Source organism: Cyprinodon tularosa, unplaced genomic scaffold, assembly GCF_016077235.1.
Source record: "Cyprinodon tularosa strain WSP-4 unplaced genomic scaffold, ASM1607723v1 ctg261, whole genome shotgun sequence".
NCBI lineage: Eukaryota > Metazoa > Chordata > Actinopteri > Cyprinodontiformes > Cyprinodontidae > Cyprinodon > Cyprinodon tularosa.
Genome location: NW_024038965.1, coordinates 687,332 through 713,806, shown reverse-complemented (window position 1 = coordinate 713,806; position 26,475 = coordinate 687,332). Strand labels below are relative to the sequence as shown.

Genomic DNA, 26,475 nt, shown 5'->3' with positions numbered 1-26,475 from the left:
CTCAGTACGGTTTGATTCACATCCAAGCATGGACTAAAAATAAAAACAGTTCCACATAAACTTACATACTAATGAGATGGTATTTCCATTCCAACATGCAGAGTTGGTAATAATAGCAAAGGGCCTTATATGGTCTGCTGGTTTTATTAATGCTGTATTGGTTGATTGACCAATAAGGCTTAACGTAGCTCCAGATCAAGGGTCAATATAATGCCACATTCAAAACATTTATCCAGTTACTTCTTGTGACTCGTTAGCAGAAAAATATTGCTTCTACAAATTAGTATTTAAAGTTATTTTGCAGAAAATTAAAGCAGATTTTGCAGTTGGTCAACAATAGATACTGAATTATGTTAGAGGGATGAGAAATTTATAGACTAACCCTTTGCTATGCAGTTGGCAGAAATTTTTTTACTATAGATTATTCCATTATAAAAAAATATATATCTGTGATTATATGTCAGAAATATTAAGCTAACAAAGATGTCTCACAAAGCAATTGTGAAAAAAAAAGTGGGAATCTAAAGCTGAATCTAAAGTTACACATAGATACATAATTTGGAAAGAAAATAATAAACTTGTCTGCAAACAAGAGACTTGTAAACATAACTATCCACAGGAAGACAAACTACCATGGTTCATAACTTGTTGCACCCGCAGCCTAACCCATCAAAAGGTAACATTTAATTTTAAAGTGTTTGTGTAATGCTATGAGGTAAATTTGAATATTTTTCAATATAGTGTGAGCCCAAGAGATACCCATAGTTCATTCATCACTGAACAGATGGCTTTTATGCAATAATGTAATGCCTTTTGTAATCAGAATATAATTACAATACAAAGGTGTTCAGGATTTTGGGGGTTAGCGCCCTGGGCCCGAACTCTGTTTATCTGTAGGTAAGTTCAGAGCACTTTTGTTGATAAGGTTTCTCTGACCTTCCATGTTAACCTCTGAAGTTCAAAGCGTTGTTCCTTTAATTCTGTTATCCTGCTGAATACGCCCCCTCTTCACCGAGGAAACAGCGCCAGATTAATCAAATCAGCAGCAGCAATCTCCCAGTGATTAATTCTATCAAACCAACCTCGCCTCTCAAAATAATACCTTGTTAATTTAGCGCTTCACAATGAAGGAGTGATACCTGAGTGACGAGCAACCGTCATTGTTGTTTACATCAGTGGGTGTTAATAAAACCCATCATGTGTGTGCATGCAGAGCAGAGCTGTAGGGAGGGTATGTGTGTGCTGGCTGCAGTTGATGTAATCAGAAGGGACCCAGCATTCCTGACGACACGGCTCGAAACAGCTCCTACTGATGAAGATGCTAGAGCTTTTAAATATTTGATTTACTGGAGATTAAAGTAGAAAATAACATATTTATATATATTGCTCCAGCATATATATATATATATATATATATATATATATATATATATATATATATATATATATATATATATATATATATATATATATATATATATATATATATTAGTGTTGCGCCGATGCCATTTTTTGGCCCCGATACCGATACCATAATAATGAAAAATAGTTGCCATCATGGCTTTGTCAAGCTGCTGCCTACCTCTAATACAAAGTGAATCCAGTAAAACTTTTTATTGCCTACCAGGAGTGGGTGACAATGGTTGAATAAACTTATGGCTCTCAAAATGGTATCGGTGCACTATTTGTTGGTACTCGCCGATACCGATACCACCATTTTAGGGCAGTATCGGGGCCCCGTCCGATACTGGTATCGGTGCAACACTAATATATATATATATATATATATATATATATATATATATATAGAGAGAGAGAGAGAGAGAGAGAGAGAGAGAGAAACAGAAATATTTATATTACATGAATATATAGATATACCAATATCTCTATATGTATATATATATATATATAATTGACCAGCAAACAGTCAGTGGCTTTCAAGTGTCTTATGTTCAGTGACCATTCATTCCACGCGCAATGCATGAATGCAGCACACATCAATCAGGGATTATGTCACCTTTTATTTATTTCCTTCTTTCACGCGCATGTTTATTTTGTTAACATAATGACACTTGTAGATAGAGACACTGAGATTTCTGAGTGTTTTTTTCCCCTCTTCGCACACATATGCGCTGTCTTCTTCTGCTTCCCCGCATCTGACAGCGTCCCTCCCTCCCTCAGTCTCTCTCTCTTCTCCTCCTCCCTCCTTCCCTCATTACGCCCTCCACCGGCAAAACACCGACCCACTCCCTCTCCTTCTAACCGGGAAATAAACACTGAGCGGCAGCAGCAGGACTGAACGGTGCGCCTCATCCATGGTCCTCCTTTGGATGCATGTGTGACAGGAGGGTATGTTTCAGATTCTCTTTCCCGCTTGCAGCTGTCTTATTTGCAGTGTAAGCACAGGGTTGCTGTCCTTACATGTTAATATTTTACTCTTTGTGATTTTTCTTCTCGTTTTTCATGCGTATGTCGCTGCTGATCGCGTTTTAATACTGCGCGCTGCGGTGGAAGACAAATTGTTCGAGCTGAGGCTGCTCCACACAGGACTATTTTATAACAGGCGTGGACTTTACCCTGCGCTCTCAGCTGGAGGGGGATGAATTAAAAAGAGAAAACATGAAATCCTGGGAAAACAGGCAGGAGCAAGTTGTTGCGTCGTTTTTGCGCCTACTGGCCCTGTCAGCTTGTGGAGCATATAGCCACCAGGCAGCCAGGGAGCAATAAACAGTGTTCCCTCTTTACTGCTACTTTAACGCCATAAACACGCCATAACAATTCTAGTTAAAGCTGCTGCTGTGAAGGCTTCAGAGATCAGCTGCTTTGCTCGTGGCCCAGTCCGTCAGGGCAAACTGGATCTGCTTTTGGATTAGTCAGTGTATTTTCAAACACACCCCTTAGTTACAACGCAGCTGCAGTTCCTTGTGTACATTTTTAACATGTACTCATATCAAATTCAGCTTTTTGACTTGTAGAACCACTCCTTGAAGTATTTTGAACTGCATCTCTCTTTCTTTTCTCTCTATTTTTTCTGAGATTGTTCTTGTCAACCCCATTAACATCAGAAGCAAAAGCATTAATGCTTTTATTCACACTTCAATTCATGTCTGATTTTGACTGAGCCATTCTAGCACATGGGAAAATCTTTGCTCTCAATCGGTCCATTTTTTCTCTGGTTTAGAGTTGTCCTGCTAAAAGGTGAAAATCTATTATGTCAGGTCTTTAGGACAGTTTTCTTCCAGGATTGCTGTGTACTCAGTTTTTAGCAATCTCCCAGTGTTGAAGTAAAGCATCCCCCACCGGATCAAGCTGCTTCCACCATGTACATCAATCTGAATGGTGTGTTCAGGGTCTTATTTTTTTTTAATTGTGGTCTAATCTGACCAGAACTCCCTTTTCTTTTCCCTAGATGTCTTGTAGTAAACTACAAACTAAACCTCCATTGGCTTTTGATTTCAATAATACATTTTTCTTTCAACTTTTGAATAAAAGCTAGATAGGTTGTACTCTTCTTATATCCTGGTGGAATAAACAAAGTTATGTGAAATGCTCAAACCTTTGGATATTGTTTTTGTGACCCAACCCTGCCAAACCTCTAACCGCTGTAACTATAGTGAGATTACATAGCTCACACGTGGACTCCATGTATTACTTACTTATCGTCTGAATTTGTTGCTGTGGAATTTATTTATGGGCGTCAAAGTAAAAGTGGCTGAATCCAAAAGCTTCAAGACTTTCATCGTCATTACCAGAACCCCAGCAGCCATTCATTTTTGAACCCCACCACTATGCTGCTGTTAGTTTTGACCAAAGTCTGTTGTTGTGACGTAATAGAGTCTGTAAAAAATGAAGGGGTGTGAATAATTTTGAAAGGTACTACGGATGTCCCATCCTTTCAAACAGTGAAACCCAACAACAGCTGCAGAGTGTGGTTAAGTTGTAGCTTCGAAAACAAATAAAGGAACTTGCCCTTAGCTAACAGGGAATGTCAGTTAGGTTTTCCCTGTGTAAAAGGCAGACTAGTGAAAAAATCTCTCTGCAGAGGTGAAGCATGCCTAGGCAATCCCTTGCAGGCCATGCAAATAGCTTCACAATCATTCCCATGCCTGTCACAGCCTATGTAGAAAATATTTCAGCCCACCGTAGGATATCAGGGGATCTGGAAGAGCTCCACTTTTTATCTTTAAATTTTAATGTATACACGTTTTCTGATAAATTATTGATATTTCATAATACATAAATAAAGTCTGTAAGTGCTGTTGTCCATCGGTTACGACGGTGGCAAAAAATTAAAAATGTTAGTTCAGCACAAGACTGAACCAAACCATTATCTAACGCAAATGCATTGAGTCTTGTACAGATTACAATCTTTCTAGGGTTTCAATATGGAATTTTATTCGATACAAACAGAAATATCTGCCTTAACCCTTTCATTTTATTATAAGCATTGTGATGTTATTGTTTGTCTTCTGAAGCAAGACAAAAAACACCTAGAGCTGTCTTGTTTGTGCACTTATATGAGAAGTAATCCGGTGTATGATGTCTCGAGGAACAGATCTTTCGCACCAACACTCATTCAAGTGTTCCTCTTGACGATGTGTTCTGTAAGTGGACGGAAAGACCCACTTCATGCACACTTGTAAGGTTCCCTCTCGTCCAGGGCTTTCAAAGGATTATATACCAGGTTTTATCAAGAGACACACAATAAAAGCGATGTCTGAGATAAAGATGGTAAATAAATACACAACAAAATGTGATTAGGAGACCAAACAAACAGGAAGGCAATAAAGACACAGATTCCTTTTGCAAAGGAGATTATTTTAATAATGTAGGAACTAGTTATCCATATGGACTTAACCCTGCAAAGCCTGCAAAGAAAACATACACAGATTAAAAATATTTAAAATATCCTTCCCAAAACAGATAAACTCTGTAGTTTTTGTGCTGAACTAACATTCAGATTTTTTAGCCTCTGATTGTAATAGATGAACAACAGCACTAAGAGATGATATTCTGCACCAGTCTGAAATATTAATATTTTTTCAGTAAACTTGTACACATTCAAATTTAGATTTTACATTTTCCTTAATTTTCCATTTTCCTATTCATAAAACAGCCTCACAGAGAGAGGAGATGGCTTTTTACTGCAGCTTTAACTTTATCACATTCTGCAGACTTGGTTTCTTGCAGGTACAAAAAGTCAAACATTTTGATTAATACAAAAATAGATCATTTCAAATCTTCTGTTTTAATTCAAAGTAGGTATTGAGCGTTTTTTTAATCACTAATGTTCTTTGGTGAGAAGGGATTAAAGCATGCTTTTAAAAACTGACCTGTTGGCACTTTTACAACTCTTTTTTACCCTTTTCACATTGGATATTTACTACAGTAGCATATGCAGTTGCACAGCATTCTGCATAAACCGAGTAGTAATGAACATTTATATAATCAGCACTCATTAGATAGGATCAAGTCTTACTTTAACTTCTGTTCTGCTGGGAGATTATGCGGCAAGAATAAAATAGGGTCTGAAACGGAACCCCAAGGGACCCCACATCACAGGATGGTAGTCTTTGACATAATCCAATTTATACAAGCAATAAAAATCCTTCTTTCAAAAATTTGACAACCAGGTATTAAACCACAGGAGGGTTTTGTAGAGGATGAACGGTTTGAAGTTGGATGTATATATTAGTGTCTCAGTGGATAATCTAGTGTTTTGTCTCAATAGAAGTAATATTGAGAAATTGTCTTGGCGTTTTTAATGTTAGCATAGTCAGTATTGCTGTATTAGAAAGTTTAATTCATTATGTGCTGCCTTTAGTCAACAGTTCATTAGATTCATAACAGAACTGAAAAGGGATTAAAAGGGAAGGTTTGAGAAAATACAATAAGCTTTTAGTGCAGTTTGGGGGTTCATGATGAAGCAGTGGCCAAACATTTGAAACCACCTCCCAGAATGATTAGTTCGAAGCCGTCCCCTCCAAGCAAATTTACTGTGGATTTCACACTTATTACTTGTTGCTCCTCTTTCACTAGTCCACACAAACACATTTTTATCTCTTCTAAATTAATTGTTTCCAACCTACTTCTCGCTTCCCTTTTTTTAACTTCTTTATCTGTCTGGAAGTGCTACAGCTCCACCAGGTGTGACATAATGGCTCCTTAAGCTTCGGAAGGTTTCATCTTTACAATTACGCTTTTCCGTGTCGATACCTTTTTCAACTTAATGTGGATGAACCCTACATTGGAGATCCTGATAATTTGCTTTTTTCAGCAGTTTGGTTTTGTCAGTCTTCCCCTTTGACAAACCTTACCCCGTTTGGTACCCTCCTATTCCCTATTTATTTTTCTCTTAGACAAACTGTTATATGCTATATTTAAAGATGACTCATTTATGCAAACAATATCTTCACAAAAGCCTAGAAGACTCTAGACTTGGTCAAATATTTAATATAGTTGAGTGATCGCGCTAAAAAGATGAGATAGGACTTCAACAATTCTACTAACTACAGCTGCCTGAACATATCTTAGCTATCTAACTGATAGAGTATATTTCTATTACTGTGTACCTTTTGTCGTTACCATAGAAGCCGCTGAATTTATTCATGAATAGCATTTTGTTTTTTTGTTGTTGTCCTCTATGAACAAGTTTCTTTATGCAAACTGCAGCTGTTCCTAGAAACATATGACAGGAAATGTCAAATACATGAGTCATGAGTATACAGAGGTAGAGAAAGACAAAAAAACTAAAAAAACAAACTGTTTATTTAATCCATTAATCCTTAGCTTAACATTTTCATGAATCATGAAAATTAATATTTAGAAAATATTCAAATCTGCCATATAATTTACTTTAAATTGTATAAATACCATATTAAACCTTTTATTGAAACCCTATTTCCTTTGATGTTGGGACTGATTCCTTCACTGCTTAATCAAATTGTATGAAACATAATAGACTAAACCAAAGTTGTATCTACCTGACCTTCAAAAGCTCTGAATGACCTCTGAAATATAGGATAAGGTGCAACGGGTGAACACAATTTTTATTTGTAAAAGCAATTTGTGAGACAGCCCAAACTCCTATCATAAAGGTCGGCTTCCTCTGGACCCTGCTTTTCTTTTTTTTTTTAACTGCTGAAGCTTTTAGCTGCAGCGGCTCGTATGGCTTTTATACCTCATCCGTATTAGCAAGGTAGCTAAGATCTAATTCTTGCAGCAAATTATGTGATGCACGTCCTTCAAAGTGAATCAAACTTGCAGTTTATCCATATTTCTTTTTACGTAGAGCACATGTGAGGTAAAGTCTTACTCCTGGTGAGTTCATGTCGCTTTTATGTATTGACTTCAGATGCCAGAGGCTTCTGTAGGGATTTTGCAGCTCAGCATGCTGCCTACCAACATTTGCAATTTAAATGAGCAAGTATAAGGCATCTGAAACAGCCGTCCTCTTCTCTCGCTCTGTTTGGAGGCAATCATTCCCTGCCCTTACAAGTTAACCCAACCATGTCATATTAAAGTTTTGCAAAATGAAGGCCACTATTTCTTACCTGTCAGAGCCACCAGGTGCTATAAAATAGGACTTTTTTCCTGACTTATAGTAAGAGTCGTATATGTAGTATATGGCTTAGAAAGCCATAGGACAGCATCCTTTGTCTGTACGTGTCCTGTACTTGACTGTCATTGGTTTGGGCCCAGTCAAACGTTACGTGACCCGTCATGATTTTGTTGCTTGGTGAGTGCGGTCACGTCTCCTCCTGTCTGCTAAACTCCAGTGACTAGTCAAACACAGGCAAGCATCTGTGTCCTCCATACTTTTGAGGATTCTGTAAATTAAAGCCCTATGCTTCTCAAATAAATGCATAGCAACTTTCAGTGTAGGCACAAGCCCTAATAGAGGTACAAAATGTCATCTGCTGCTAATGTTACCTCACTGATGACTGGAATGGAATAAAACAGGACTCATTTGAAAACATAAGCGTTTTGCGTTTTTTCTAAAGAGCGATCTTACCTCTATAGAATATAAAACCTAATTTTCTTTGGAAAATCTCTGCAGATAAGTGGTCTTCATAAAGCAGCTGTGTAGTTCAATTACCTTGAGAACACTTCTTATAGTGAGAGTGGGACTCTTCTGACTTTTATTACAGCAGACTCCTTTCCATATTACTTCATGTAACTTCGTCTTTTAGTATTTCTACACATCATGTTCCTCAAAAATTGAGGATATTTACTTCCAGACCTTAAACTTCAATGATTTCTATCCTAATTATAGCAATCCACTTAGTGATGTGGTTGGCTTGATACAGGTTAGGGATTTGTGTAATGGTGTACAAGGCATTGATTAGCAATTTTCTTGATTGCATCAGTCTTTGCATTTATTTACAAAGGACCCGTTGGAGTATTATATAAGTTATCTAATAAGTGTTGTGGTTTTACTCTTTGCACACTGATATGGTTTGATAGGCTTATAATTAGACATCCAATTTAAAAGAGTAAACGAAGTGTATAACAGAATATATTAGGAAATATGTAGTGATTATTGAATATTCCTAATTTGACTCATCCACTTTTTTATTTTTTGGTGTGTTGCTCTCTCTCCATGATCTTGTCCATTTTCTTTGCATATTTTGGTTGAATATGCTATGCTTGTGAAAGCAGATAAAACTCAACTCAAATGATACCATGGGTAATCTTGAAGCTCATATGTGATCAGAACATGAAAGGAAAGAGGGGATGACATACATTTCTACCACCTGTAATTTAGTTTTTTGCTGCACAGGCCCCCTCTTTCTACTGTTTTTGTCCTTTTAGGTCTCTTTCTAAGAAGACATATTAACAAAATGTCCTCAAATGTTGTTATGTTTGCTGTTATCTGACACTTTCTTTATAAAATTTGAAGCTGACTAAAGACTCTACTGTATTGGCCAAATTTCCTTTCAACTTTGCCAGTTTCATAAACGCACAGAAATCACATGTTCAGTAAAGCTTGACAGCATTTTAAATGGAGGGAGCTACTTGAGTGCTTAAGAAACATAAATGAGCCCTAATGTTTTAGCTATAGTACTTCAATATTTCTTTATCTGTCTGAAAATATTATTGTCTATGTAAGAAGTGCCACTCCAGGAGGTGAGAGGTAGTTGCAACATAACGCCAACTTACTTTTTAAGTGCGGCTCTGAAGGACATACAGAATCGAGCAACAGCCATTAGAGCAGGGATACCAGATACATTTCCTATTTCACTCTGTGGCAAACCAAGGCAATCATAGCCTGAGAGACAAGATGAACCAGTTTGTAATTTAGTTTCCTGAATTTAAACTCAGGAAGATTAATCGTGAATTATAAAATTAAGACAGTCCTATTTGTTTGTTCTTGTGCTTGGTCTAGAAGGAGGTTCATACATGGAGATATTTTTTAGACTTAAACTGCTTGAAAATATTGTCATCCGTGTTAATTAGCCAAAAAAAAAAAATCAAAACAGAAACTGCGTCTAATTGATTTAGGGAGGCAGAGTTTATGTCAGATTTAGGCTTACTTCAGTGAAGCTTAAAAATGAGTGGCAGGTTTCCATTTCAAAGCGTGCAGTGCCTTCAAATATATAAATACAGCAATATTTAAAGAGTTTGGTTTCTTTAGTTAGATCTTTCTGGGTTAAAAAAGAGACCAAATCCTTACCTTGCCTATGATGACAATAGACGATTACCTAATACCATTTCCTGGTGGTGCTTCTGGTTGTTTTTGTCGAGGAACTGAGTTTTTCCAGCTGCAGTTTGCCCTCATATATACAGTAGAAAGGCTAAATATGTTGATCTCAAGTCCAAAATAAATAGAATTTTTTGTCATTGGCTCGTAAGCATGTGCATGTAATGGAGAAAAGAGCCTAGCATACATGTGCCATCTCTCCAGCTTGTAACCTGTTTAGTGGTTAGGGCTGTACGGACTGAGCTACAAACTTTCCAGCTGTGGGATCAAGTTTTAAATCTAGTGTCTTCTACTGCCTCTTTGTGTGCATATGACCCCTTATTCGAACAGAAATCTTTGCAGATAATTGAAGTCTAACATAATTTAAGTCTAACATTGGATCTGGGATCAGTCTTTAACATCCTCCTCTCACATTTGAAATTAAATTGAAACAGTTTCACAACATTTTTAGACAGATTAGGGGAAAAAACACACACAATATAATCTGCACTTCTTATAATCCCAAGATATTCAGCCCACATGTATATACCAAAGCTTTTCAATATGACTCTGCTTTTGTTAGACGCATTTGTTTCATATTATGTATTGATGTCTGCATCTATATTCATACATTCAGAAATTGGCTAACCCTGCTGCATAATTGGGCTGTATGGATAGATGCCAAGAGCTGCAGAGGATACTGTTGTTGAGTCTGTCTTTGCAATCTCTGATGGTTACTTTGTTGTGATTGAGATTGTCTTTTCTTTTTTTTCTTTTGATCATTTTTTTTAGTATTTGTTTATAAGTCAGTGGAAATGACCTATGTGTCAAAGGTTGTGAAAGGAAACTTTTTGCTTTCTATAAAATCAATGTGGGCTGGATGATAATGTTACATGGTCCAAGTATCAGAAAATATGAAATGATATTATTCTATGTTTTTGTTGAAAGCTTTGATAAAATCAGTCTAGGTCTTATACTGTAAAAGTAGTTTGAAGAGTTTCGTCACAATTTTTTCAAACCTTTTTGCACTCTACAAGTTACCAACATAATTGTATTACAGTTTGACATTAAGTGGGACTTGGTAAATGTGGATTTTTTTGGAAAGTGCTTGCAGTGGATTATGAAAATAATTATAAATATGTCTTTTAAAATGTATTCTTACTACATTATTTAGCATTTAGTAAAGATTGACTGATATCAACTTTTATAAGGCCATGCTGGTACCGATTATTTTGGCCACAGCCTAAGCAAGCCTTGATATGTGCTGCTGATTTTCTTTTTAGGCCTAATCTAGTACTTGGCGATATGGCCTATGAATAACTATTTTTTTTCAGTTTGAGTTATAATTTTCTTTCCTCCATACTTGTTAAGGATCTAAGGTTTTAATAATATCAATAAACCCTATCTTCTCCACACTATATGAGTGCCATGTCTATGTGCAAAGTGATTGTTCTCCACATGTCCCTTTCCTGTCATATGCGATGGCTTGTGCAAAAGATTCGGCTCACTTAGCTGTTTTTAAGCTGAGGTTTGCTGTTCAGAGCAGTTTTGTTCATCTTGGAGAGAATGCCATTTTTCATATTTGGTTTGAGGTGTTGAAAAAGGTTTGTTGTACTGCTTTTCACTGTTGCAGCAGGGGGTCTATTGCTCCACGTCTGTTGCAGAAAACCAATACCAGTTCCAAACAACAGGTGATTTTATTCCTTTCTAGGAATCAAACTTGACGCACTCACCGGTAGCCACAATGCAGCTCACTTTTTGTGTGCAGCTGTTACTTTCCCTACTCCAATGTGAAAGTAGCGCTACGGAAGCTCCAGGTAGCCAAAAATGTGCCACAAAAACTCTATATATTTGTTTTCTAAATCACCTGCAAAAAATCGCCTTTATTAATTCAATCATTCTTGAAGCTGATGTTGCTTTTTTCTTCCACCATTTACATGAAAAAAACCCCAAAGCAAAGTGTTAACAAATGTTAAACAAGTCTAAATTTAAACAAAAAAAAAGCAACATTTATTAGCAAATCTTTAACTTCAGTGGAATTTCAATCCAAGCACTGCACAGGATCTCCAGACATGGCTGCTAAATACACTGATGGATAAATGGATTTATGGGTTGATACCAATACAAAACAGACTCCCTACTAAAGAGTGCAATGAGTTCAACCTGGTAGTGGCAATGTTGCCTCCACTGATCAAACAAAGAATAGATTTCTGGCTTGTAGATGCCTGTTTAGTTTAAAGTCATTCATTTCTCAGTAAAACTGAAGCGTCTCTTTCAGGATTTGCCGTGGATGAGCTGAGCTTTTATTTATCATTCAGGTCAATGTTTATTACCAATTCTAAAAGCTGTCCAGATGGGCCTGATGTAGGGCATTGTCTTCATTCAAAATACTGTTTACTGTGAGTAGAACAAAGGATCTGGATACCTGATAGGAGATGGTTGCAATGTCTATTGATTGCTGAGTAACAAAGCTATCGTTGTAGAACACTGAGGTACTACACTGTTGTTGTTTGCCAAATGTGCTCCTCTGTTCAACCCTCCTAACATTACACTAATGCTGTCCTTCTGTCTAACAGTATAATCAGTGGGGTGACGTGCCTTTGATGTAAAGCAGCTGAATTAATGCTCATCATAATGAAGCCTCTACTGCGTGTGTCAAAATAGTATTTTTAGGGCAGCCTTCAACATTATTTAGCTGAAATAGAGTGTCAGAGAGTTGCCTACAGCTATGATCACAATTGTTTGGTCCTCCAAAGTCTCTCCATTGAGAATCATTTCCCAGAGCAATTGTAGTCTTGTTGTTCTCTTTCTGATCGAGGACTGTTTTTTGCTTTTGGTTTACTCTCACACAGCTTTGGGGAATTTATTGCCTTCCGCAGATTGCATCATTTAGTTTTCCCAGGGATAGCAGACTAGAGAAAGGGGACCTATTTCATGCCCTTCGACAGTTTTATTTGAGCATTCTATTTCCTGCTGTCGCTCATATAGCGGCTCAGGGTTGATGAGAGGCATCAGCCTGTCCTTCTGAAGGAGAGTCAGTGAGCTTTAAGTCCTGAGCAGCAGTGCCTTTGCCTGCCTCAGCCCCATCACTGCCGTGAGTCAGCAGGCTCTTGCCCCCTCCTACTTTCCTCCTCTGCATAAACCACACTTGCTTCCCTCACTATAGCTGCTTTCTTTGAACAGATCTCATGCCTCTCATGGATAGGACCTATCATGTTGTTTTTTTTTACTTTGATCATGAGCGTTGACTCTTAATTCTACCTCCCTGTCACAAAGCAGAATGTATATTTTTGGCAAGGCGTGTGAATATGGGGATAGAAAATTTGACTGTTATATTCGGGCTGCTTATTGAACAATCTGCCCCCGAAATATCTTTTTCCAGCTACTCTGTTTTGGTATCTTTGGACAAACTGCACCAACAGCCATTGTTTTCCTTTGGCTACATCACACTTGGTAGTCATTAATTAAAGCCTTGGCATCCAACAGTCATGGAGGAGGACTAATTCTATTGTCTGCCTGTGTTTATTTCTCTGATTTTCACGATGTGGGATTTTCCAAGTCTTGCTCCAGTAAATGGAGAACCACAAGGCTTTGTAAAAGTATTTATACCCAGTCAAATGTTTGATTTGATCATGCTACGATGTTTTATAAACTACTCTGTGTCTCATAAAGATTTCATGTCAAATTTCAACAAATACAGATCTTAATAATTTTGCTTCAATCTCACTGAGTCAGTTCTTTGTAAAGCCTCTTTTCTCTGCAGTTTGAGCTGCCACATTTCTCAGTAGGATTCAGGCCTGGACTTTGACTGGGCCAGTTCAACATATGATTATTATTTGACCTAAAGTAGGGCTGAAACAATTAATCAGATTAATCATAATTAATTGATTATAGAAATAATAGTCATTTAGTAATGAATTCATCGTTAACTGGAGTATCAAAACTAAAAAAAACCTTTAGCTGACAGAGAAACCAACTTAGAGCAGTAATTATATCAAAATTGTGAAAAAAACTAAACATTTTGCATTTAAGATTAAAAAAGGTTTTTGTCTGTCAATATGCTCTATCCAGAACTCCTCAAGTGGAAAAGGTTTAATTTCACCTGGTTTAATTTTGTGTAAAATTTTCTTTAAAGAACCTCAAGCTGTCCGATTATAAATCGATTAATCGAAAAAAAAAAATTAACAGATTAATCGATTAGCAAAATAATCATTATCTTCAGCCCTACTTCAATCCAACTGATTCAGTTCTTCGTAAAGCCTCCTTTGTCCTGCAAGTTGAGCTGCCACATTTCTCAGTAGGATTCAGGTCTGGACTTTGACTGGGCCAGTTCATCATATGAATATTATTTGATATAAACCATTCCATTGTAGTGCTGTTTGTATTGTGGGGCCATTGTTCTGCTGATTGCTGAACCTCTATCTAGTCTCCGGTCTTCTAAGCCACTAACTTGTTTTCTTCTGGTATGTTGCCTTTATTTACTTTCACACATCTATCCATCAACACAAACGTGCTTTTTATTACACTGTATCAGAGTAAACAGGTAGAAAACAAATGAATGGCTTAACATACAGATTTATGTTCTCAAAATAAGAAAAATGCATATTCTTTTCCTCCATTTCACCATAATGTTGACTTTATTTTGGAAAATTAAACTGCGTGAATACTTTTGCATTCTATAGAAAAAATGTAAGAAATTAAAGAACAGAAATATTCAACTTGCTACCTCTGACTGCATTCTATTCCCATTAGCGTAGAAACAATGTTTGTTTGGGTTGATTAAATTGCAGATTGGAGGTAAAGCACAGTTAAATTAAGCCCATGGCAGCTAGACTGAAATTAAAATTTGTAGTTGCCTCTTTGTGCTTCACAAGATATAAATCCCATCGAAGGACCGTGGGTTTACTCTGACCTCTACATTATGTTCCACTGGTAATTATACTGAATGATGATTGCGCACCAAATGCCTAGTGAGTCAGGTGTTGGTGTAGTCTGTATGCAGGCTGTGCTACTGTTGCCTCGCTATAGCTGCCCTGATTTTCTCACTGATGTGCTGTGTTCTTGCTCAGGGGTCATGTCGCCTGGGCTTCTGGCTGTTTTCTTTTTCTCCTGAAAACTTCTTTGCTTTCCAGATTGTCGTGTTGCTTCCAAACAGGTTCAACAGTTTCCAGATCCAGGCGAAGCCATTGTCACGTATGGACCAATGACTGTGCACTCACGATTAGTGTCTGTGTTTGCTGTTCTAGGTTCTGATCCGTGGGCGCACTCGACAAACATTGTGTGTGTTGAGAGCCTTTTGTTGCTCCTCCTCACCGTTGTTGCTGTGTTCCCAGCCTCACGGAGGATCAACTGTACTGTTTGCACACCCTGACTTTCAATCTGGATTGTGTATTTCTGTCTAATCTCTAATTCTCTGGAAGAAGACTCTATATATCCTCTCTGTGTGGTTTCTAATTTGGTTGCACTTGTTATGTTGCTGTTGACAGTGCCATATTTTCCTCTAAATAAGAACATGGGCATTCTCATAAGATTCATTTAGTAGTTGTTGGAAAATTTGGCCAATTTGTATTTTTCTAAGGCTTCCTTCAACTAAAATGTGATTTTTAAATTGAAGCAGAATATTTATTCAACAAGCACATGATGACACGCTGTGTAATACCAATATTATTTCTATGTATATAAAAAAACTGGCTTGACTTACCTGTATAATCATTTGTACTTAAAATGGACGGTTAGTGACAGTTGATGGAAGATGAGTAAAGCTTCATAAGGAAAAATGCTGGAAGAAAACCTGCAGAAGACTTTTACTATAAACTATATGTTTATAGTAAAAGTAATAGTTACATAGTCATAATTACACTGGAATGCATTTAAATTATAGTCAAATGTTAGGATGGCCTATGCCATTTTTCCTTCCTAGACTTTAACTGGATGTCTGATCACTTTCTATAAAGCTGATAAAAACGTTTGGTTATTACATGAGAAAAGTTAAAATCTCCAAGAGATATCAAGCCTGCTACACTTAGTGCTATACAACCTATGAATTAAACATGCTTTTTATTTCACTGTATCTGAGTAAATGGGTAGAAAACATGTGGATGGCTTAACAAAAGTCTTGCACCGATACCGATACCAGTATCGGACGGGGCCCTGATACTGCCCTAAAATGGTGGTATCGGTATCGGCGAGTACCAACAAATAGGGCACCGATACCATTTTGAGAGCCATAAGTTTATTCAACTATTGTCACCCACTCCTGGTAGGCAATAAAAAGTTCTACTGGATTCACTTTGTATTACATTTTTTCCTGCTTCACAAAGGTAGGCAGCAGCTTGACAAAGCCATGATGGCAATTATTTTACATTATTATGGTATCGGTATCGGCCGATACTGCACAGCCAGGTATCGGGTATCGGCATCGGGGCCAAAAAATGGCATTGGCGCAACACTACTTAACAAGTTGCTATATCTTCTCAAAATAAAAAAAAACAATTTTTTTTTCCTGAATTTCACCATAATCTTGACTTTGTTTTGGAAAGTTCAAGGGTTGGAATACTTTAGCAAAGCATTCTATGGAAAAAATTTTAAAATATTCAACATGCTATTTGTATTTATATAAGAGCTCGTCTTCTGATGCTTTTCTTTAAAATGGACGGTTAGTCAGAGTTGATGGAAGATGGGTAAAGCTTCATAAGGAAAAACGCTGGAAGAAAACCTGTTAGAGGCTGCAGAACACTGTTACTTTAAACTATATGCTAATAGTTAGTTACAATGGATTGAGGTTAAATCATAGTCAGATGTTAGGATGGCCTATGCCATTTTTTTCTTGCGAGACTTTAACTCAATATCAAGAGATATCAAGTTCACAATACTTGATACTGCTGTTCCTGAGATGAGAAGAATTCAAGATTTATGAATGCATGTGGTGTGATTTCCTAATCTTAAGGTGTGACGTCGGGATTTAAGGATCAAAAAGCATCAAAGGTTTAAAAAAAGAAAAAAAAAAAGAATCAGGAATCACATTAGATTGAGCTCTGTAAATCAAATCCTTCTTTCCCTCTTATTCTGATACATCTCATGTGTAAGTGGTTCAGGGGTGATGCAGGCTCTGCTGGGAGTGGGTGTGATCATAGATGATGAGCCTCCAGTTACAGTATACAGCAGTGGTGTTTGGAAAGTTCTATCTGATGTTCTGACTACTCTGCAGAGGCCTGCAGTCGTAGGTGGTGCCTTTTCAATGCTACATACAGATCAGAATGCTGAGGAAGATACAGCTGTACAAACTTGTTTCAGCAATTGTCTTGTAGGTCTAATTAAGCCATCAGGATGGTAGGAAACATATAACTGTTATAGTATGATTGAGTCATTTCTCTTGGGTAATCATGTCATGATCACAGCTATGAATATGCTATACTGTGGCCACTTCATAAGTATAAATACATATATTGCCATACATATGTTAGATTGCCAGCTGGTGAGTGATTAAGAGATATTTTGTGTATTTCTTTAAAATATATTGATGAGCAATTGGTGGTTTTATTTTGGAAAAAAGGGTGAAATGTGAAAGAATCCAGAAATAGCTTACCTTAAAGTACACAACGCTGCATAAAGGCTTGCCATTGGAATCATTGTAGGGAGCAGGATAACAGTAAAATTTATTTCAGAATGCCTCAGGGATTTATATAGAGATTTGGCCGGGTGTGATGAAGGGAACGTTTTTATACCATTTTTAAGACACACTTGGGGAGGTCGACCTACATATGTCTGAGTCAAAACAAGAGAACAACATACCTATAATTGGCTCCTCCTTTTGTTGAAATTGCTTCCATGTTAGTAGGATGCAATGTTTCGGGTTCTCATTCAGAAATAATAATTGCTGTGGCTTTATGTTTTATCAGACTTAGTTATAACTATATTCTAATATTTAACAAATGCTCTTAAAGTCTGTCCTCTATAAAATCTTATAGGAAATTGAAATTATCTTTAATTTATTAGAGGAATATTAGACAATAGAGACAGTTATTTTTTTCAGATAGCACACCTTCGACTTAATGCAGCTAATAGTGCTGTTGTGCTTTAGTCTTAATCATGTGACCAGTCCCTGAGATCACATTTTTAAAGACTTGTCGCAGCATTGACTACATTTTTCCTAGGTGTTAAGGTCTCGGAAGGTTTAGTCTATACCAAAACTTCAGTGGCATTCAGTGTTTCACAAAAAAAAAAAAAAATAAAGGTTTGCTGCATTGAAATGCATCCATTAAAGACTTTTACTTTTAGCCATCGGCCTCCATCTGTCGCCTCTGCTGGCTCTGCCTCAAGCTAACTCTAAGTCATTTAAATTCTAGCTGTATGTGTGCACTCCTCTGATTTTTCCTAGACGTTACAGTATGTTTATCAGCTGACAGTTTTATTCTTTATAATAGTGACAGGTAATTAAACTGAAAAAAGAAAAATGATATTTAAGTGAAAAAAGTGTTAGCGTTTGTGCTTCAGGTAGGACTCATCAATACAGCAGATGAACCGAGATGTTGTGTGAGCTCCTTAACTGTCATCTGACTTCTGTTTACAAATGACCCATCGCCTGGCTGATGGGTCATTTTTAAACAGAAGTCATGAATACTGGGGATAAACTGGGTTTATCCTACCTGCAAACTTTCAAAATAAGAGCCTTAAACATGCACTTTTCATTTCAAATTGTAGATTTTCAAGATCATTTAAAAGGGCTTACACGATCACCTCTGCTTGTGATACAAAGCAGCCTTGAAGCCGGAAAGGTTGTGTGATGCTTGGTGCAGGCACATAATTACCACTGTTGAAATGTAAATAAACCTTTAAAATACATTGCTGGGTTCATCATGATGTTTGGATGGTGCACCCCTGACAAACATTTGCAGGTGTGTTTAGTTTTGTCCACATTTCATGATTTATGACACTTTACATGTGAGGCAACATAGGACGATTTTGGCAAACCTGATTTCTATTGTTATCACAGCCCTTAATTCAACAAATATTTTCTATGCTGTTGCTTTAGGGTTTAAAAATGAAAACATTTTGAAGAGTAAAGTTCTCTTTGCGATCATAACTGTCTGCCAAAAGATTTGTGCAGGATTAAAAACTTGAATAGTTCTATGTTTTATGACAACAAAAGATCAAATACATAGATTGTTCTTAGCTCCAATTATTTTGCATCAAGATTCAAATGTATAGCGTGCTGTAAAATCCGTCTCAGGACTAGTAATAGATTTTAGTAAGTCAGATTTCCTTCACTGTCATCCTTGTTGTTTTGACCAAATAAAGCACAATTTTTCTGTATAAAATTTCAAATGGATGAATAAATAAATTCTGACAATACAGTAAAATTACAACTTTAACTCACACAAATATTATGTATAAATGTATATATGTATAATTTAGTGCTTATGTCTAAAAAAAGTCCTTAATATATCAGTCAATATTACTCCAAAAGTCCATTTAGAGAGCAAATAAATTAATTTATGTACATACAAACATGCATTTACACATTAACATGCCTATGCACAGCTTTATTCATACAATTATGAAACATACCACACAACCAAAACGACTGAAGACATATGTTCACACCCATCTACAGAGATTAAGAGTACTTACCGTATTTTCACGACTATAAGGCGCACTTAAACGTCTTTTTTTTTCCTCAAAATGTGCAGTGCGCCCTATGGTGCGGTGCGCCCTATGTGTGTTGTAACTGCGACTTTTGAGACCACCTCATTGAGGAGATGATGAAAGAGTGGCTGAATGTAAGGAGACCAGGTGTTTTTTTTTTCCACTCATCACTATCGCTGTTAATATGTAACTCCATGCGTGCCCATCTCACAGCTGATGTGAAAAACATGGGGAAACAAATTAACCCTGTGCCCGCTTTTCAACCGCTCGACATCGGTGTGAACCGGACCCAGCAGGTGCAGCAGAAGCAGCGAGTTTACATGCAAAATAAATGGTTGACGCGCGTATAGGTGCAGCAAAAGGTCCTGCAGCGCGTTTTGAGCAGCAGGAGCGTTTAAGCATCTGCCAACGCGCTGCTGCTGCTCGAGATGGAAAAATTTAAGTTTTGCTGCTGGACACGCCGCATCAACCAATCAGAGAAGCTGATCTGGGAGCTGACAGTGAGACAGACACAGCGCTCTGATGACATATGATATTAACGCAAATGGAAAAGGCTGGATGGATGAGGAGATGATGAAAGCGTAGCTGAGGGAGGTGTAGCCTATGTGAGGAGACCAGGTGGTTTTTTCCACGTATCACCATCGCTGCGTGCCCATCTCACAGCCGATGTGAAAAAAAAGGTGAATCAAATGAACGCTGTGCTCGCCGTTATCCCGGGGGGTCTGACAAAGGAACTTCAACCGCTCGACATTGGTGTGAAGCGGCCGTTCAAAGTAAGGCTGCGAGCGGCGTGGGAGCGATGGATGACAGACTGAGACCACAGTTTCAGGATAAGTGGAAGGCAGCGCCGGGCAAGTTACGCCACCGTTTGCGGATGGATTGTAGATGGACTAACGTGTCTGCTGGCACTGTTGTTCAAGCTTTTGCAAAAGCCGGCATTATTTCTGAGGAGCTGCGCTGCACGGAAAGTGACTGACAGCGAAGAAGGGGAAACTGGCATGTCTGATTTAGCGCAGCTGTTTTATTCAGAAACAGAGGATGATGACTTTGATGGGTTTGATTAATACTTTGTAATAAATACATGAATAAAGCACAATCATACTCAGTTTTGCTCCCGCTGTATTTTTCTACCTGAAAACTTAATTCAACAGCAGCCTCTGGGCCGGGTCTCCTCCGGTTTCACTGCGGCGGCTGGCAGGTGTTTTTTCATCTAAATAATCTAAATCTTGCAGCTATATTTGCTGTGATCAGTGGGAATAAAGTAGTTGTAATATGTTTTTAAGTGAGAAGGGCCACCTGAAAACTTCATAATTGCAGTCAGTTCATCCAGATTATCTATTTCTGTCGGAGGCGCTCAGACCCCCACATACCAGCGGTGCGCCGACAGGAGAAATCCTTTCATCAGCAGCCTCTGGCTGGGCAGCCTCCGGGTTCACGCGGTGGATGGCAGGTGTTTTTCATCTAAATAATTTAAACTGCAGGCACCCATAAAAGCGAACATATTCCGTCGGCAGGTTTCAGGATTTTAAGTTAATTTAGGAGTGACCACAGCGCTGTGTCATCTGCGATGTGTCTGACTCACGGCCAGCTGCCAGGTTTGATTAATACTTTTTAATAAATACATGAATAAAGCACAGTCATACTCAGTTTTGCCCCCGCTGTATTTTTAAATACGCAGTAGAGGTATTTAAAGGTAGTAGAGGACATGTACCTGTATATAAAAAACGCGCCCTATAGTCCGGTGCGCCTTATGTGTGTGTTAAATACAGAAATGGCACACATAACTGAGACTGCGCCTTTTAGTACGGTGCGCCTTATGGTCGTGAAAATACGGTACTGATGTTTGCTGTCCTTCTTCCGTCTCATAATTTTTAAAGAATCCAGTTTGAGCCTTTTCCCAAACAGTCTTCCTTGACCTTGCTTTAATTCAATAGCGAGTTTGCTCTGTGCTTTATTGAAAAGCAGATTCTTTTCATGTTTGTTTAAACATTTCCAAATTTGAAATTTAGAGTGTGGTCTAGTGTGGTCGTGACCCTGGTGGCTCTTTTCTGCGGCTTTCATAGTGGTGTAAGTGCTGCCCTGTATTTTTCCCCCCTGATTTCTATATGATAGTTCGGGTATGGTGAGATTGGTGAAAAGTAGAAATTTACGTAATACGTTTTAAATTAAAAGTTGTTTTGCTTTAATTAAAATTGTGATACTTCTAGATAATTAGTCTGGTCTGGACATATATATGATGTTAGGCAATCCTTTAGTCAATAATTACACCTAAGAATTGTATTTCATCTACTCAGTCCCCCTCTACCCCATGTATTTTGAAAATCACATCTGTTTTTTTTTTGTCATAAGTTTCAAATATGAAATTAGTTATTTCCAAGTTCAAGGATAATTTGTTTTGGTCAAACACGCTTTTGTCTACCTACGATGTCGTGTTATGTAAGAGCTGCTGTGAACAATAAAATGCATAGAATATGTTTTTATTTTCTGCAAACAAAAACATACTTTGAAACAAACATATTTTATTTATTTGTGATAAAATTAGAAACCAGTCGAGATTTTGAATATAGTGTATCTGTTTCGTTAAAACTGTGGTGTGGCTTTATTATGACAAGAGGTAAATATCCGATTTAGTCTGTATAATATATCCATACTGAAAATTGTGGTACAAAAACAATGAAAACATGTGTCAAAGTTCAGCTTTGGTTTCTGACAGAAGAAAGCATTAATGGGTTGAAGTAAATAATTTAGTTTTCAAGTAGCAAATGCAAATTGACTGAACACTTTAAGATAGTGAGGCTATCTATCTAAAATGTTTGCATGGACATTTGAAGAGCTCGATGATCTCAAAGACATTAAGGAGTTCTCAGAAAGGATAAATGGTTCAGGATGTGTCAAAGTTTGAAATACTGCAGCAGGATTTGAAATAGGAGGCTGATGTAAGACAACCTTAAACTCATTTGAGTCATAGTTTTCAAGGAAGTCTAATTTAAACCTTCAAGTTACAACTGGAGAGAAAGAGGTGCCTTTTTTTGTTTCTATTTGAGGTTATTACAGTTTTTTTTCCCTTTAAGCGATAGAAAACATAGTTTTGACAAATATCCTTATAAAAATATTTATTTCAGTAGTTTTTCTGAGTTTCATTATATGTGCTCAAACATCTTGACAATACTGCTGTGGTTTTCCCTTTTTAGTCCAAAAGTTCAGGTTGTTACTTTCATCCATCATAGCTGAATTAGCTTCACGCCTATTGTTCCTTTTAACTATCTTGTTCCTTTGTGTGTCAATATGATGTTCTTACTCCATTAATAAGTATGTTGATTTATTCTTAGCTGGTATGCTCATCTGTTGCAGGCTTGGCATGGAAGATATTCAGATTTTTTTGTCACTACCAAACCCACACTACAGCTGTGGCTCATGGAGGAAGTTAGTGTTTCTATATTTAAGGGTGGTCCTCTCCACTTAGTTTTTGATTGCTCATGCATGTGTGTTATCTTTCCCCACAGAACACTCTTACTTCCCCCCCACCTCCACTCAGAGAGCGGTGAGGCTGCATCTCATTGCCAAAACCCAAATCACTGTTTTGGCATCAGCGTTTATTTTTCTTTCTTTTTTCATGTGACTGATAGCTTTTCTCTGATTGCTCCGCACTTTTCAGAGCATTTTTCACAGGCAGGTTCAGTAGGTTTTACTCTGCACGTCCTTATCGCCCATAGATTCCCTGTCTCATCCATCAGTTTTATTTTTCTCTTATGTTTTTACGTTGGCAGTGATAATGAGAGGCTCGTTTATAATTCATGGCGTGATTGATGTCCCTCTGCTAGCCGTTTTTATGCTGCAGTCTCACCAGACACTTCCCTGCCAGCAGCGTGGACGCACTGCCAGAAAATCCACTCGGCACATCAGGACGATTGGTGTTGGCTTTCAGCTGCCATTTAGAAAACTACTCTCAGCCGTCCACATACACTGGCTTCAGTTTATAACAAATAGATGAGTCTGCCTTGAGCAGTTTAAAAGACAGGCTTATAGCGTCACTGATGTCTTTCTGTATACTCCGAGCTTGTCCCCATTCACTCCTAAGCAAATAAGGTTGAGTTCTTGTTTAGCATCTTTATAAATCCTCTGACACAGACACCATCTAGAGAGAGAGTTTCCTTTTTACCACGGCTCTGATCCAAATAAAGACATGAATGGCTCTATAGAGGCAGCAGAGTTGGCTTGGACGTGTGCCCGCTGCCCAGCTCTTTGTGTTCCCAGCGCGACATGCTTGTTTCAAATCCCCTCCCTCGATCTGCCCTATGGCCTCTGCTGAACTGGATGGTGGTCAGTTCAAGGGTGAACAGGATGAGCAGCTCCCACAGCTACGGTGTGGTCAGAACTGATTATTTGCTTCCTTTCTGCTCAAAGCAATCATTCAGAGTAAATCTTCCAAGCACAATAAATGTTTGATTTCTCATTTCCAAACTTTATGGCAAAACAACACACTGAAAATAATATATTGATGCACTCCTTCGGTCAGTAAATGTAGAATTGGCTTAAAATGAAGCATGAAATATGATGGCCTGAGGGCGCAGGCTTCAACTGATTTCTGTCACACAGATGGAAATTTTAACTGCTCAATAAATTGTAAAAATGTATCCTTTCTAACACATTTTGTGGTGTCGGTTTTTGTTATTTCACCTTGTCTGACCACTTTAAAAGGGCTAAAAAAAGGGCCAGGTTTGTCCACAAAATATCATCAAGTTGAATCATCTATCAGTACAGGAGACTGTTATTTCGAACTAAGAAAAGTAATATTTATTAAGCCAGGAATAGAATAGAATAGAAATAACTTTTATGTTCCATCAGTGGGGAAATTCGGGTACAACAGCATCAAAAATACAGGCAAACTGAAACATACAGATTAACTAGAGGGTATAAAAACAAAACAAACCCAAATTACGTAAATAAGGGTAGGAGACTGTACAGTTATTCAAGAATAGCATACTCAGGTTCAACAATTGTTCTACTAAGTAGGATTATTAAAAAACAATGACATAAATGTAAGTGAAAAAACTGATTACTTATACTCAATCAAAAATGGTAAAGTAATAGCAGAAATATACTTTGTTTGACTTTGTTGAGAGCAATAAGAGTTATAAAGTTTAACATTAGCTTGGAGGAAGGAGCTGTGATTACGCTTCTTTGTGCATCTAAGATGCAACAGTCATTGATGGAAGGAGCTGTCCAGTTCCATCACAGCTAAATGCATGTCATGTCATAATCCAACAGTGATGATTTTTTTCCCCACCAGAGTTGCTTTGTCTCCCACTACCTGGACTGGGTCAGAAGTTATTCTAGCACAGAGCCTATGGCGTAGTTTGGTGAATCACTATAGGACTGTAAACCCGAAATAGTTCATAATACTCAAAACTTTTGTGCAAACCCTTAACATCACCGTTTTTGAGTAAATACGTTAGAATATCTTAGTTTGAAGTGCTAACATGTATTAGATCATAATGTAAATGGTGTGAAAAATATAAGCACTTCAAACTTAAATATTTAACTTAAGAACTTTGAGGTAATTGGTTTCCACAAATATTTGGAGTATTCTGAACCTATTCGGGTTTACAGCAACTTCAGTCTGCAAGTTCCGGCATCCCTTTACTTTTAGATGTGTCCCTGTACAACAAACTAGAAACTAATAATTAGATAGCTAGCAGTACTTTGGATAACCTGGCTTGCAACTCATTGGTATACAGGTGTCTGGAGAAATATTCTTCCCTGCAAGGGCTGCATCAACAATAATGTTACTCCTAGAATTGGAAGGAAAGAAAATCAAGGGAAAAAACAGCCTCTTAAACCTTTTAGACCCCTGGATACATTTCATCTGCTCAAGTGGAGGCTTCATTTTCTGTTTACTTGTAAGATTGTTTTATCCTTCTTCAAGGCCAAGGTCATAAGTTTAATGCAAAATATTCAAATGTTTAATATTTTATATGTAAGGGCTTATTCGTTGGCCACTGAAGAAATTAACCCGATTTCACCTAGAACAGTATCTTTAAAAATTAATGTAGTCTTTCTTTACCAAGTCCTGCTTTTTAATAGAACTCTGTATGCAGCCATAGTTTGTATTCCAATTCAGTCATCAGACTGGTCAGTTGCATTCATATGAGCCTTTCATTGGCTGATTCACTATAATCCCTTAAGTAGCGCTTGTTCATTTCCTCTGCCCCAAACAGCATGTGCTGCAGCCCCACTATACAACTGTTTAACAATAATGTGTGTGTATTTAGCTCACACTTCATTAGGAGGAGTTGATTACTTCCTGGGACTGGTTCCACTGTGAAGGACAGAATACCAGCCCTAGTGCAGAATTAAGATTTGTGTTAAATTAATGAGCAAAAAAATAAAAGAAAAAGAGAAAGGATAATGGAAAGGTCATGGATAGATGGTATAATGAGAGTCAGGAGAGAAACACTTTCCAGCAGCAGAAGAAAAAAATTAGGGCAGAGAAAGAAAGGTTGATTAGATGTTTATATCCCTGATGATCGCTTATTTGAGCAGTGTGAATCGGTAATTTGAATTATTCTGTTAATGTTTGCCTTTAGTTCATACATGCCTTTCAGGAAAAATATTTCATTAGCAACCTTAGCTTATCTACATACATATGCTTTGGCTGACAGTCTGAAGTTTTTCTATTTACTTTGTTTTACTGGTTCTTGTTGACACATGTTCTTTCAATAAAAAAAAAAATCAGTATAAGAAACTTTTTAAAGATACACATTTGCATAAAACTTGATCATTTTCATATTCTTTAGCGGACATACAACTTCACTTACCCATGCTACAGTAGCAGACACATAGAGATTCATCTCTTGCTGCAGCTCACCTGATTGGCTGAGAGTCAAACTGTGAAATGTCTCCCGATGATTAAAACGTTAGTAGAAAATCTGAGAGCAAGTGTTGTTTGGAGGTATTTTTTCTCGCATGGTGCTGGCTGTCTTCTACTAGTGGATAGAAACTAAATTAGCCCTACAAATGGTTTAGCATCTGAAATGATTGGACTACAACTACAGAAGTACAGAATAGAACCAACAAAACTTCAACCACCACCACAGGGGGTCTCAGTCCATTCTATCCATCAGATTTGCAGTCTATTAAGCATACAG

The 26,475-nt window shown here is 37.5% G+C and overlaps 1 protein-coding gene across 15 annotated transcripts in view; it reads left to right on the top strand.

Annotated features, from left to right (window-relative positions):
• The first annotated feature begins 2,189 nt into the window (after window positions 1–2,189).
• The window catches only part of LOC119785995 (band 4.1-like protein 1), a 136,613-nt gene continuing 112,327 nt past the window's right edge, over window positions 2,190–26,475 (top strand). For 8 of the 15 annotated variants that reach the window (XM_038289031.1, XM_038289025.1, XM_038289030.1 and 5 more), the window contains exon 1: window positions 2,199–2,349. The gene's annotated coding sequence lies outside the window, so the exon portion shown is untranslated. Of the gene's footprint in view, window positions 2,350–26,475 lie in introns of all 15 variants that reach the window. The other 7 variants (XR_005281118.1, XR_005281121.1, XR_005281123.1 and 4 more) reach the window with 3 other exon arrangements.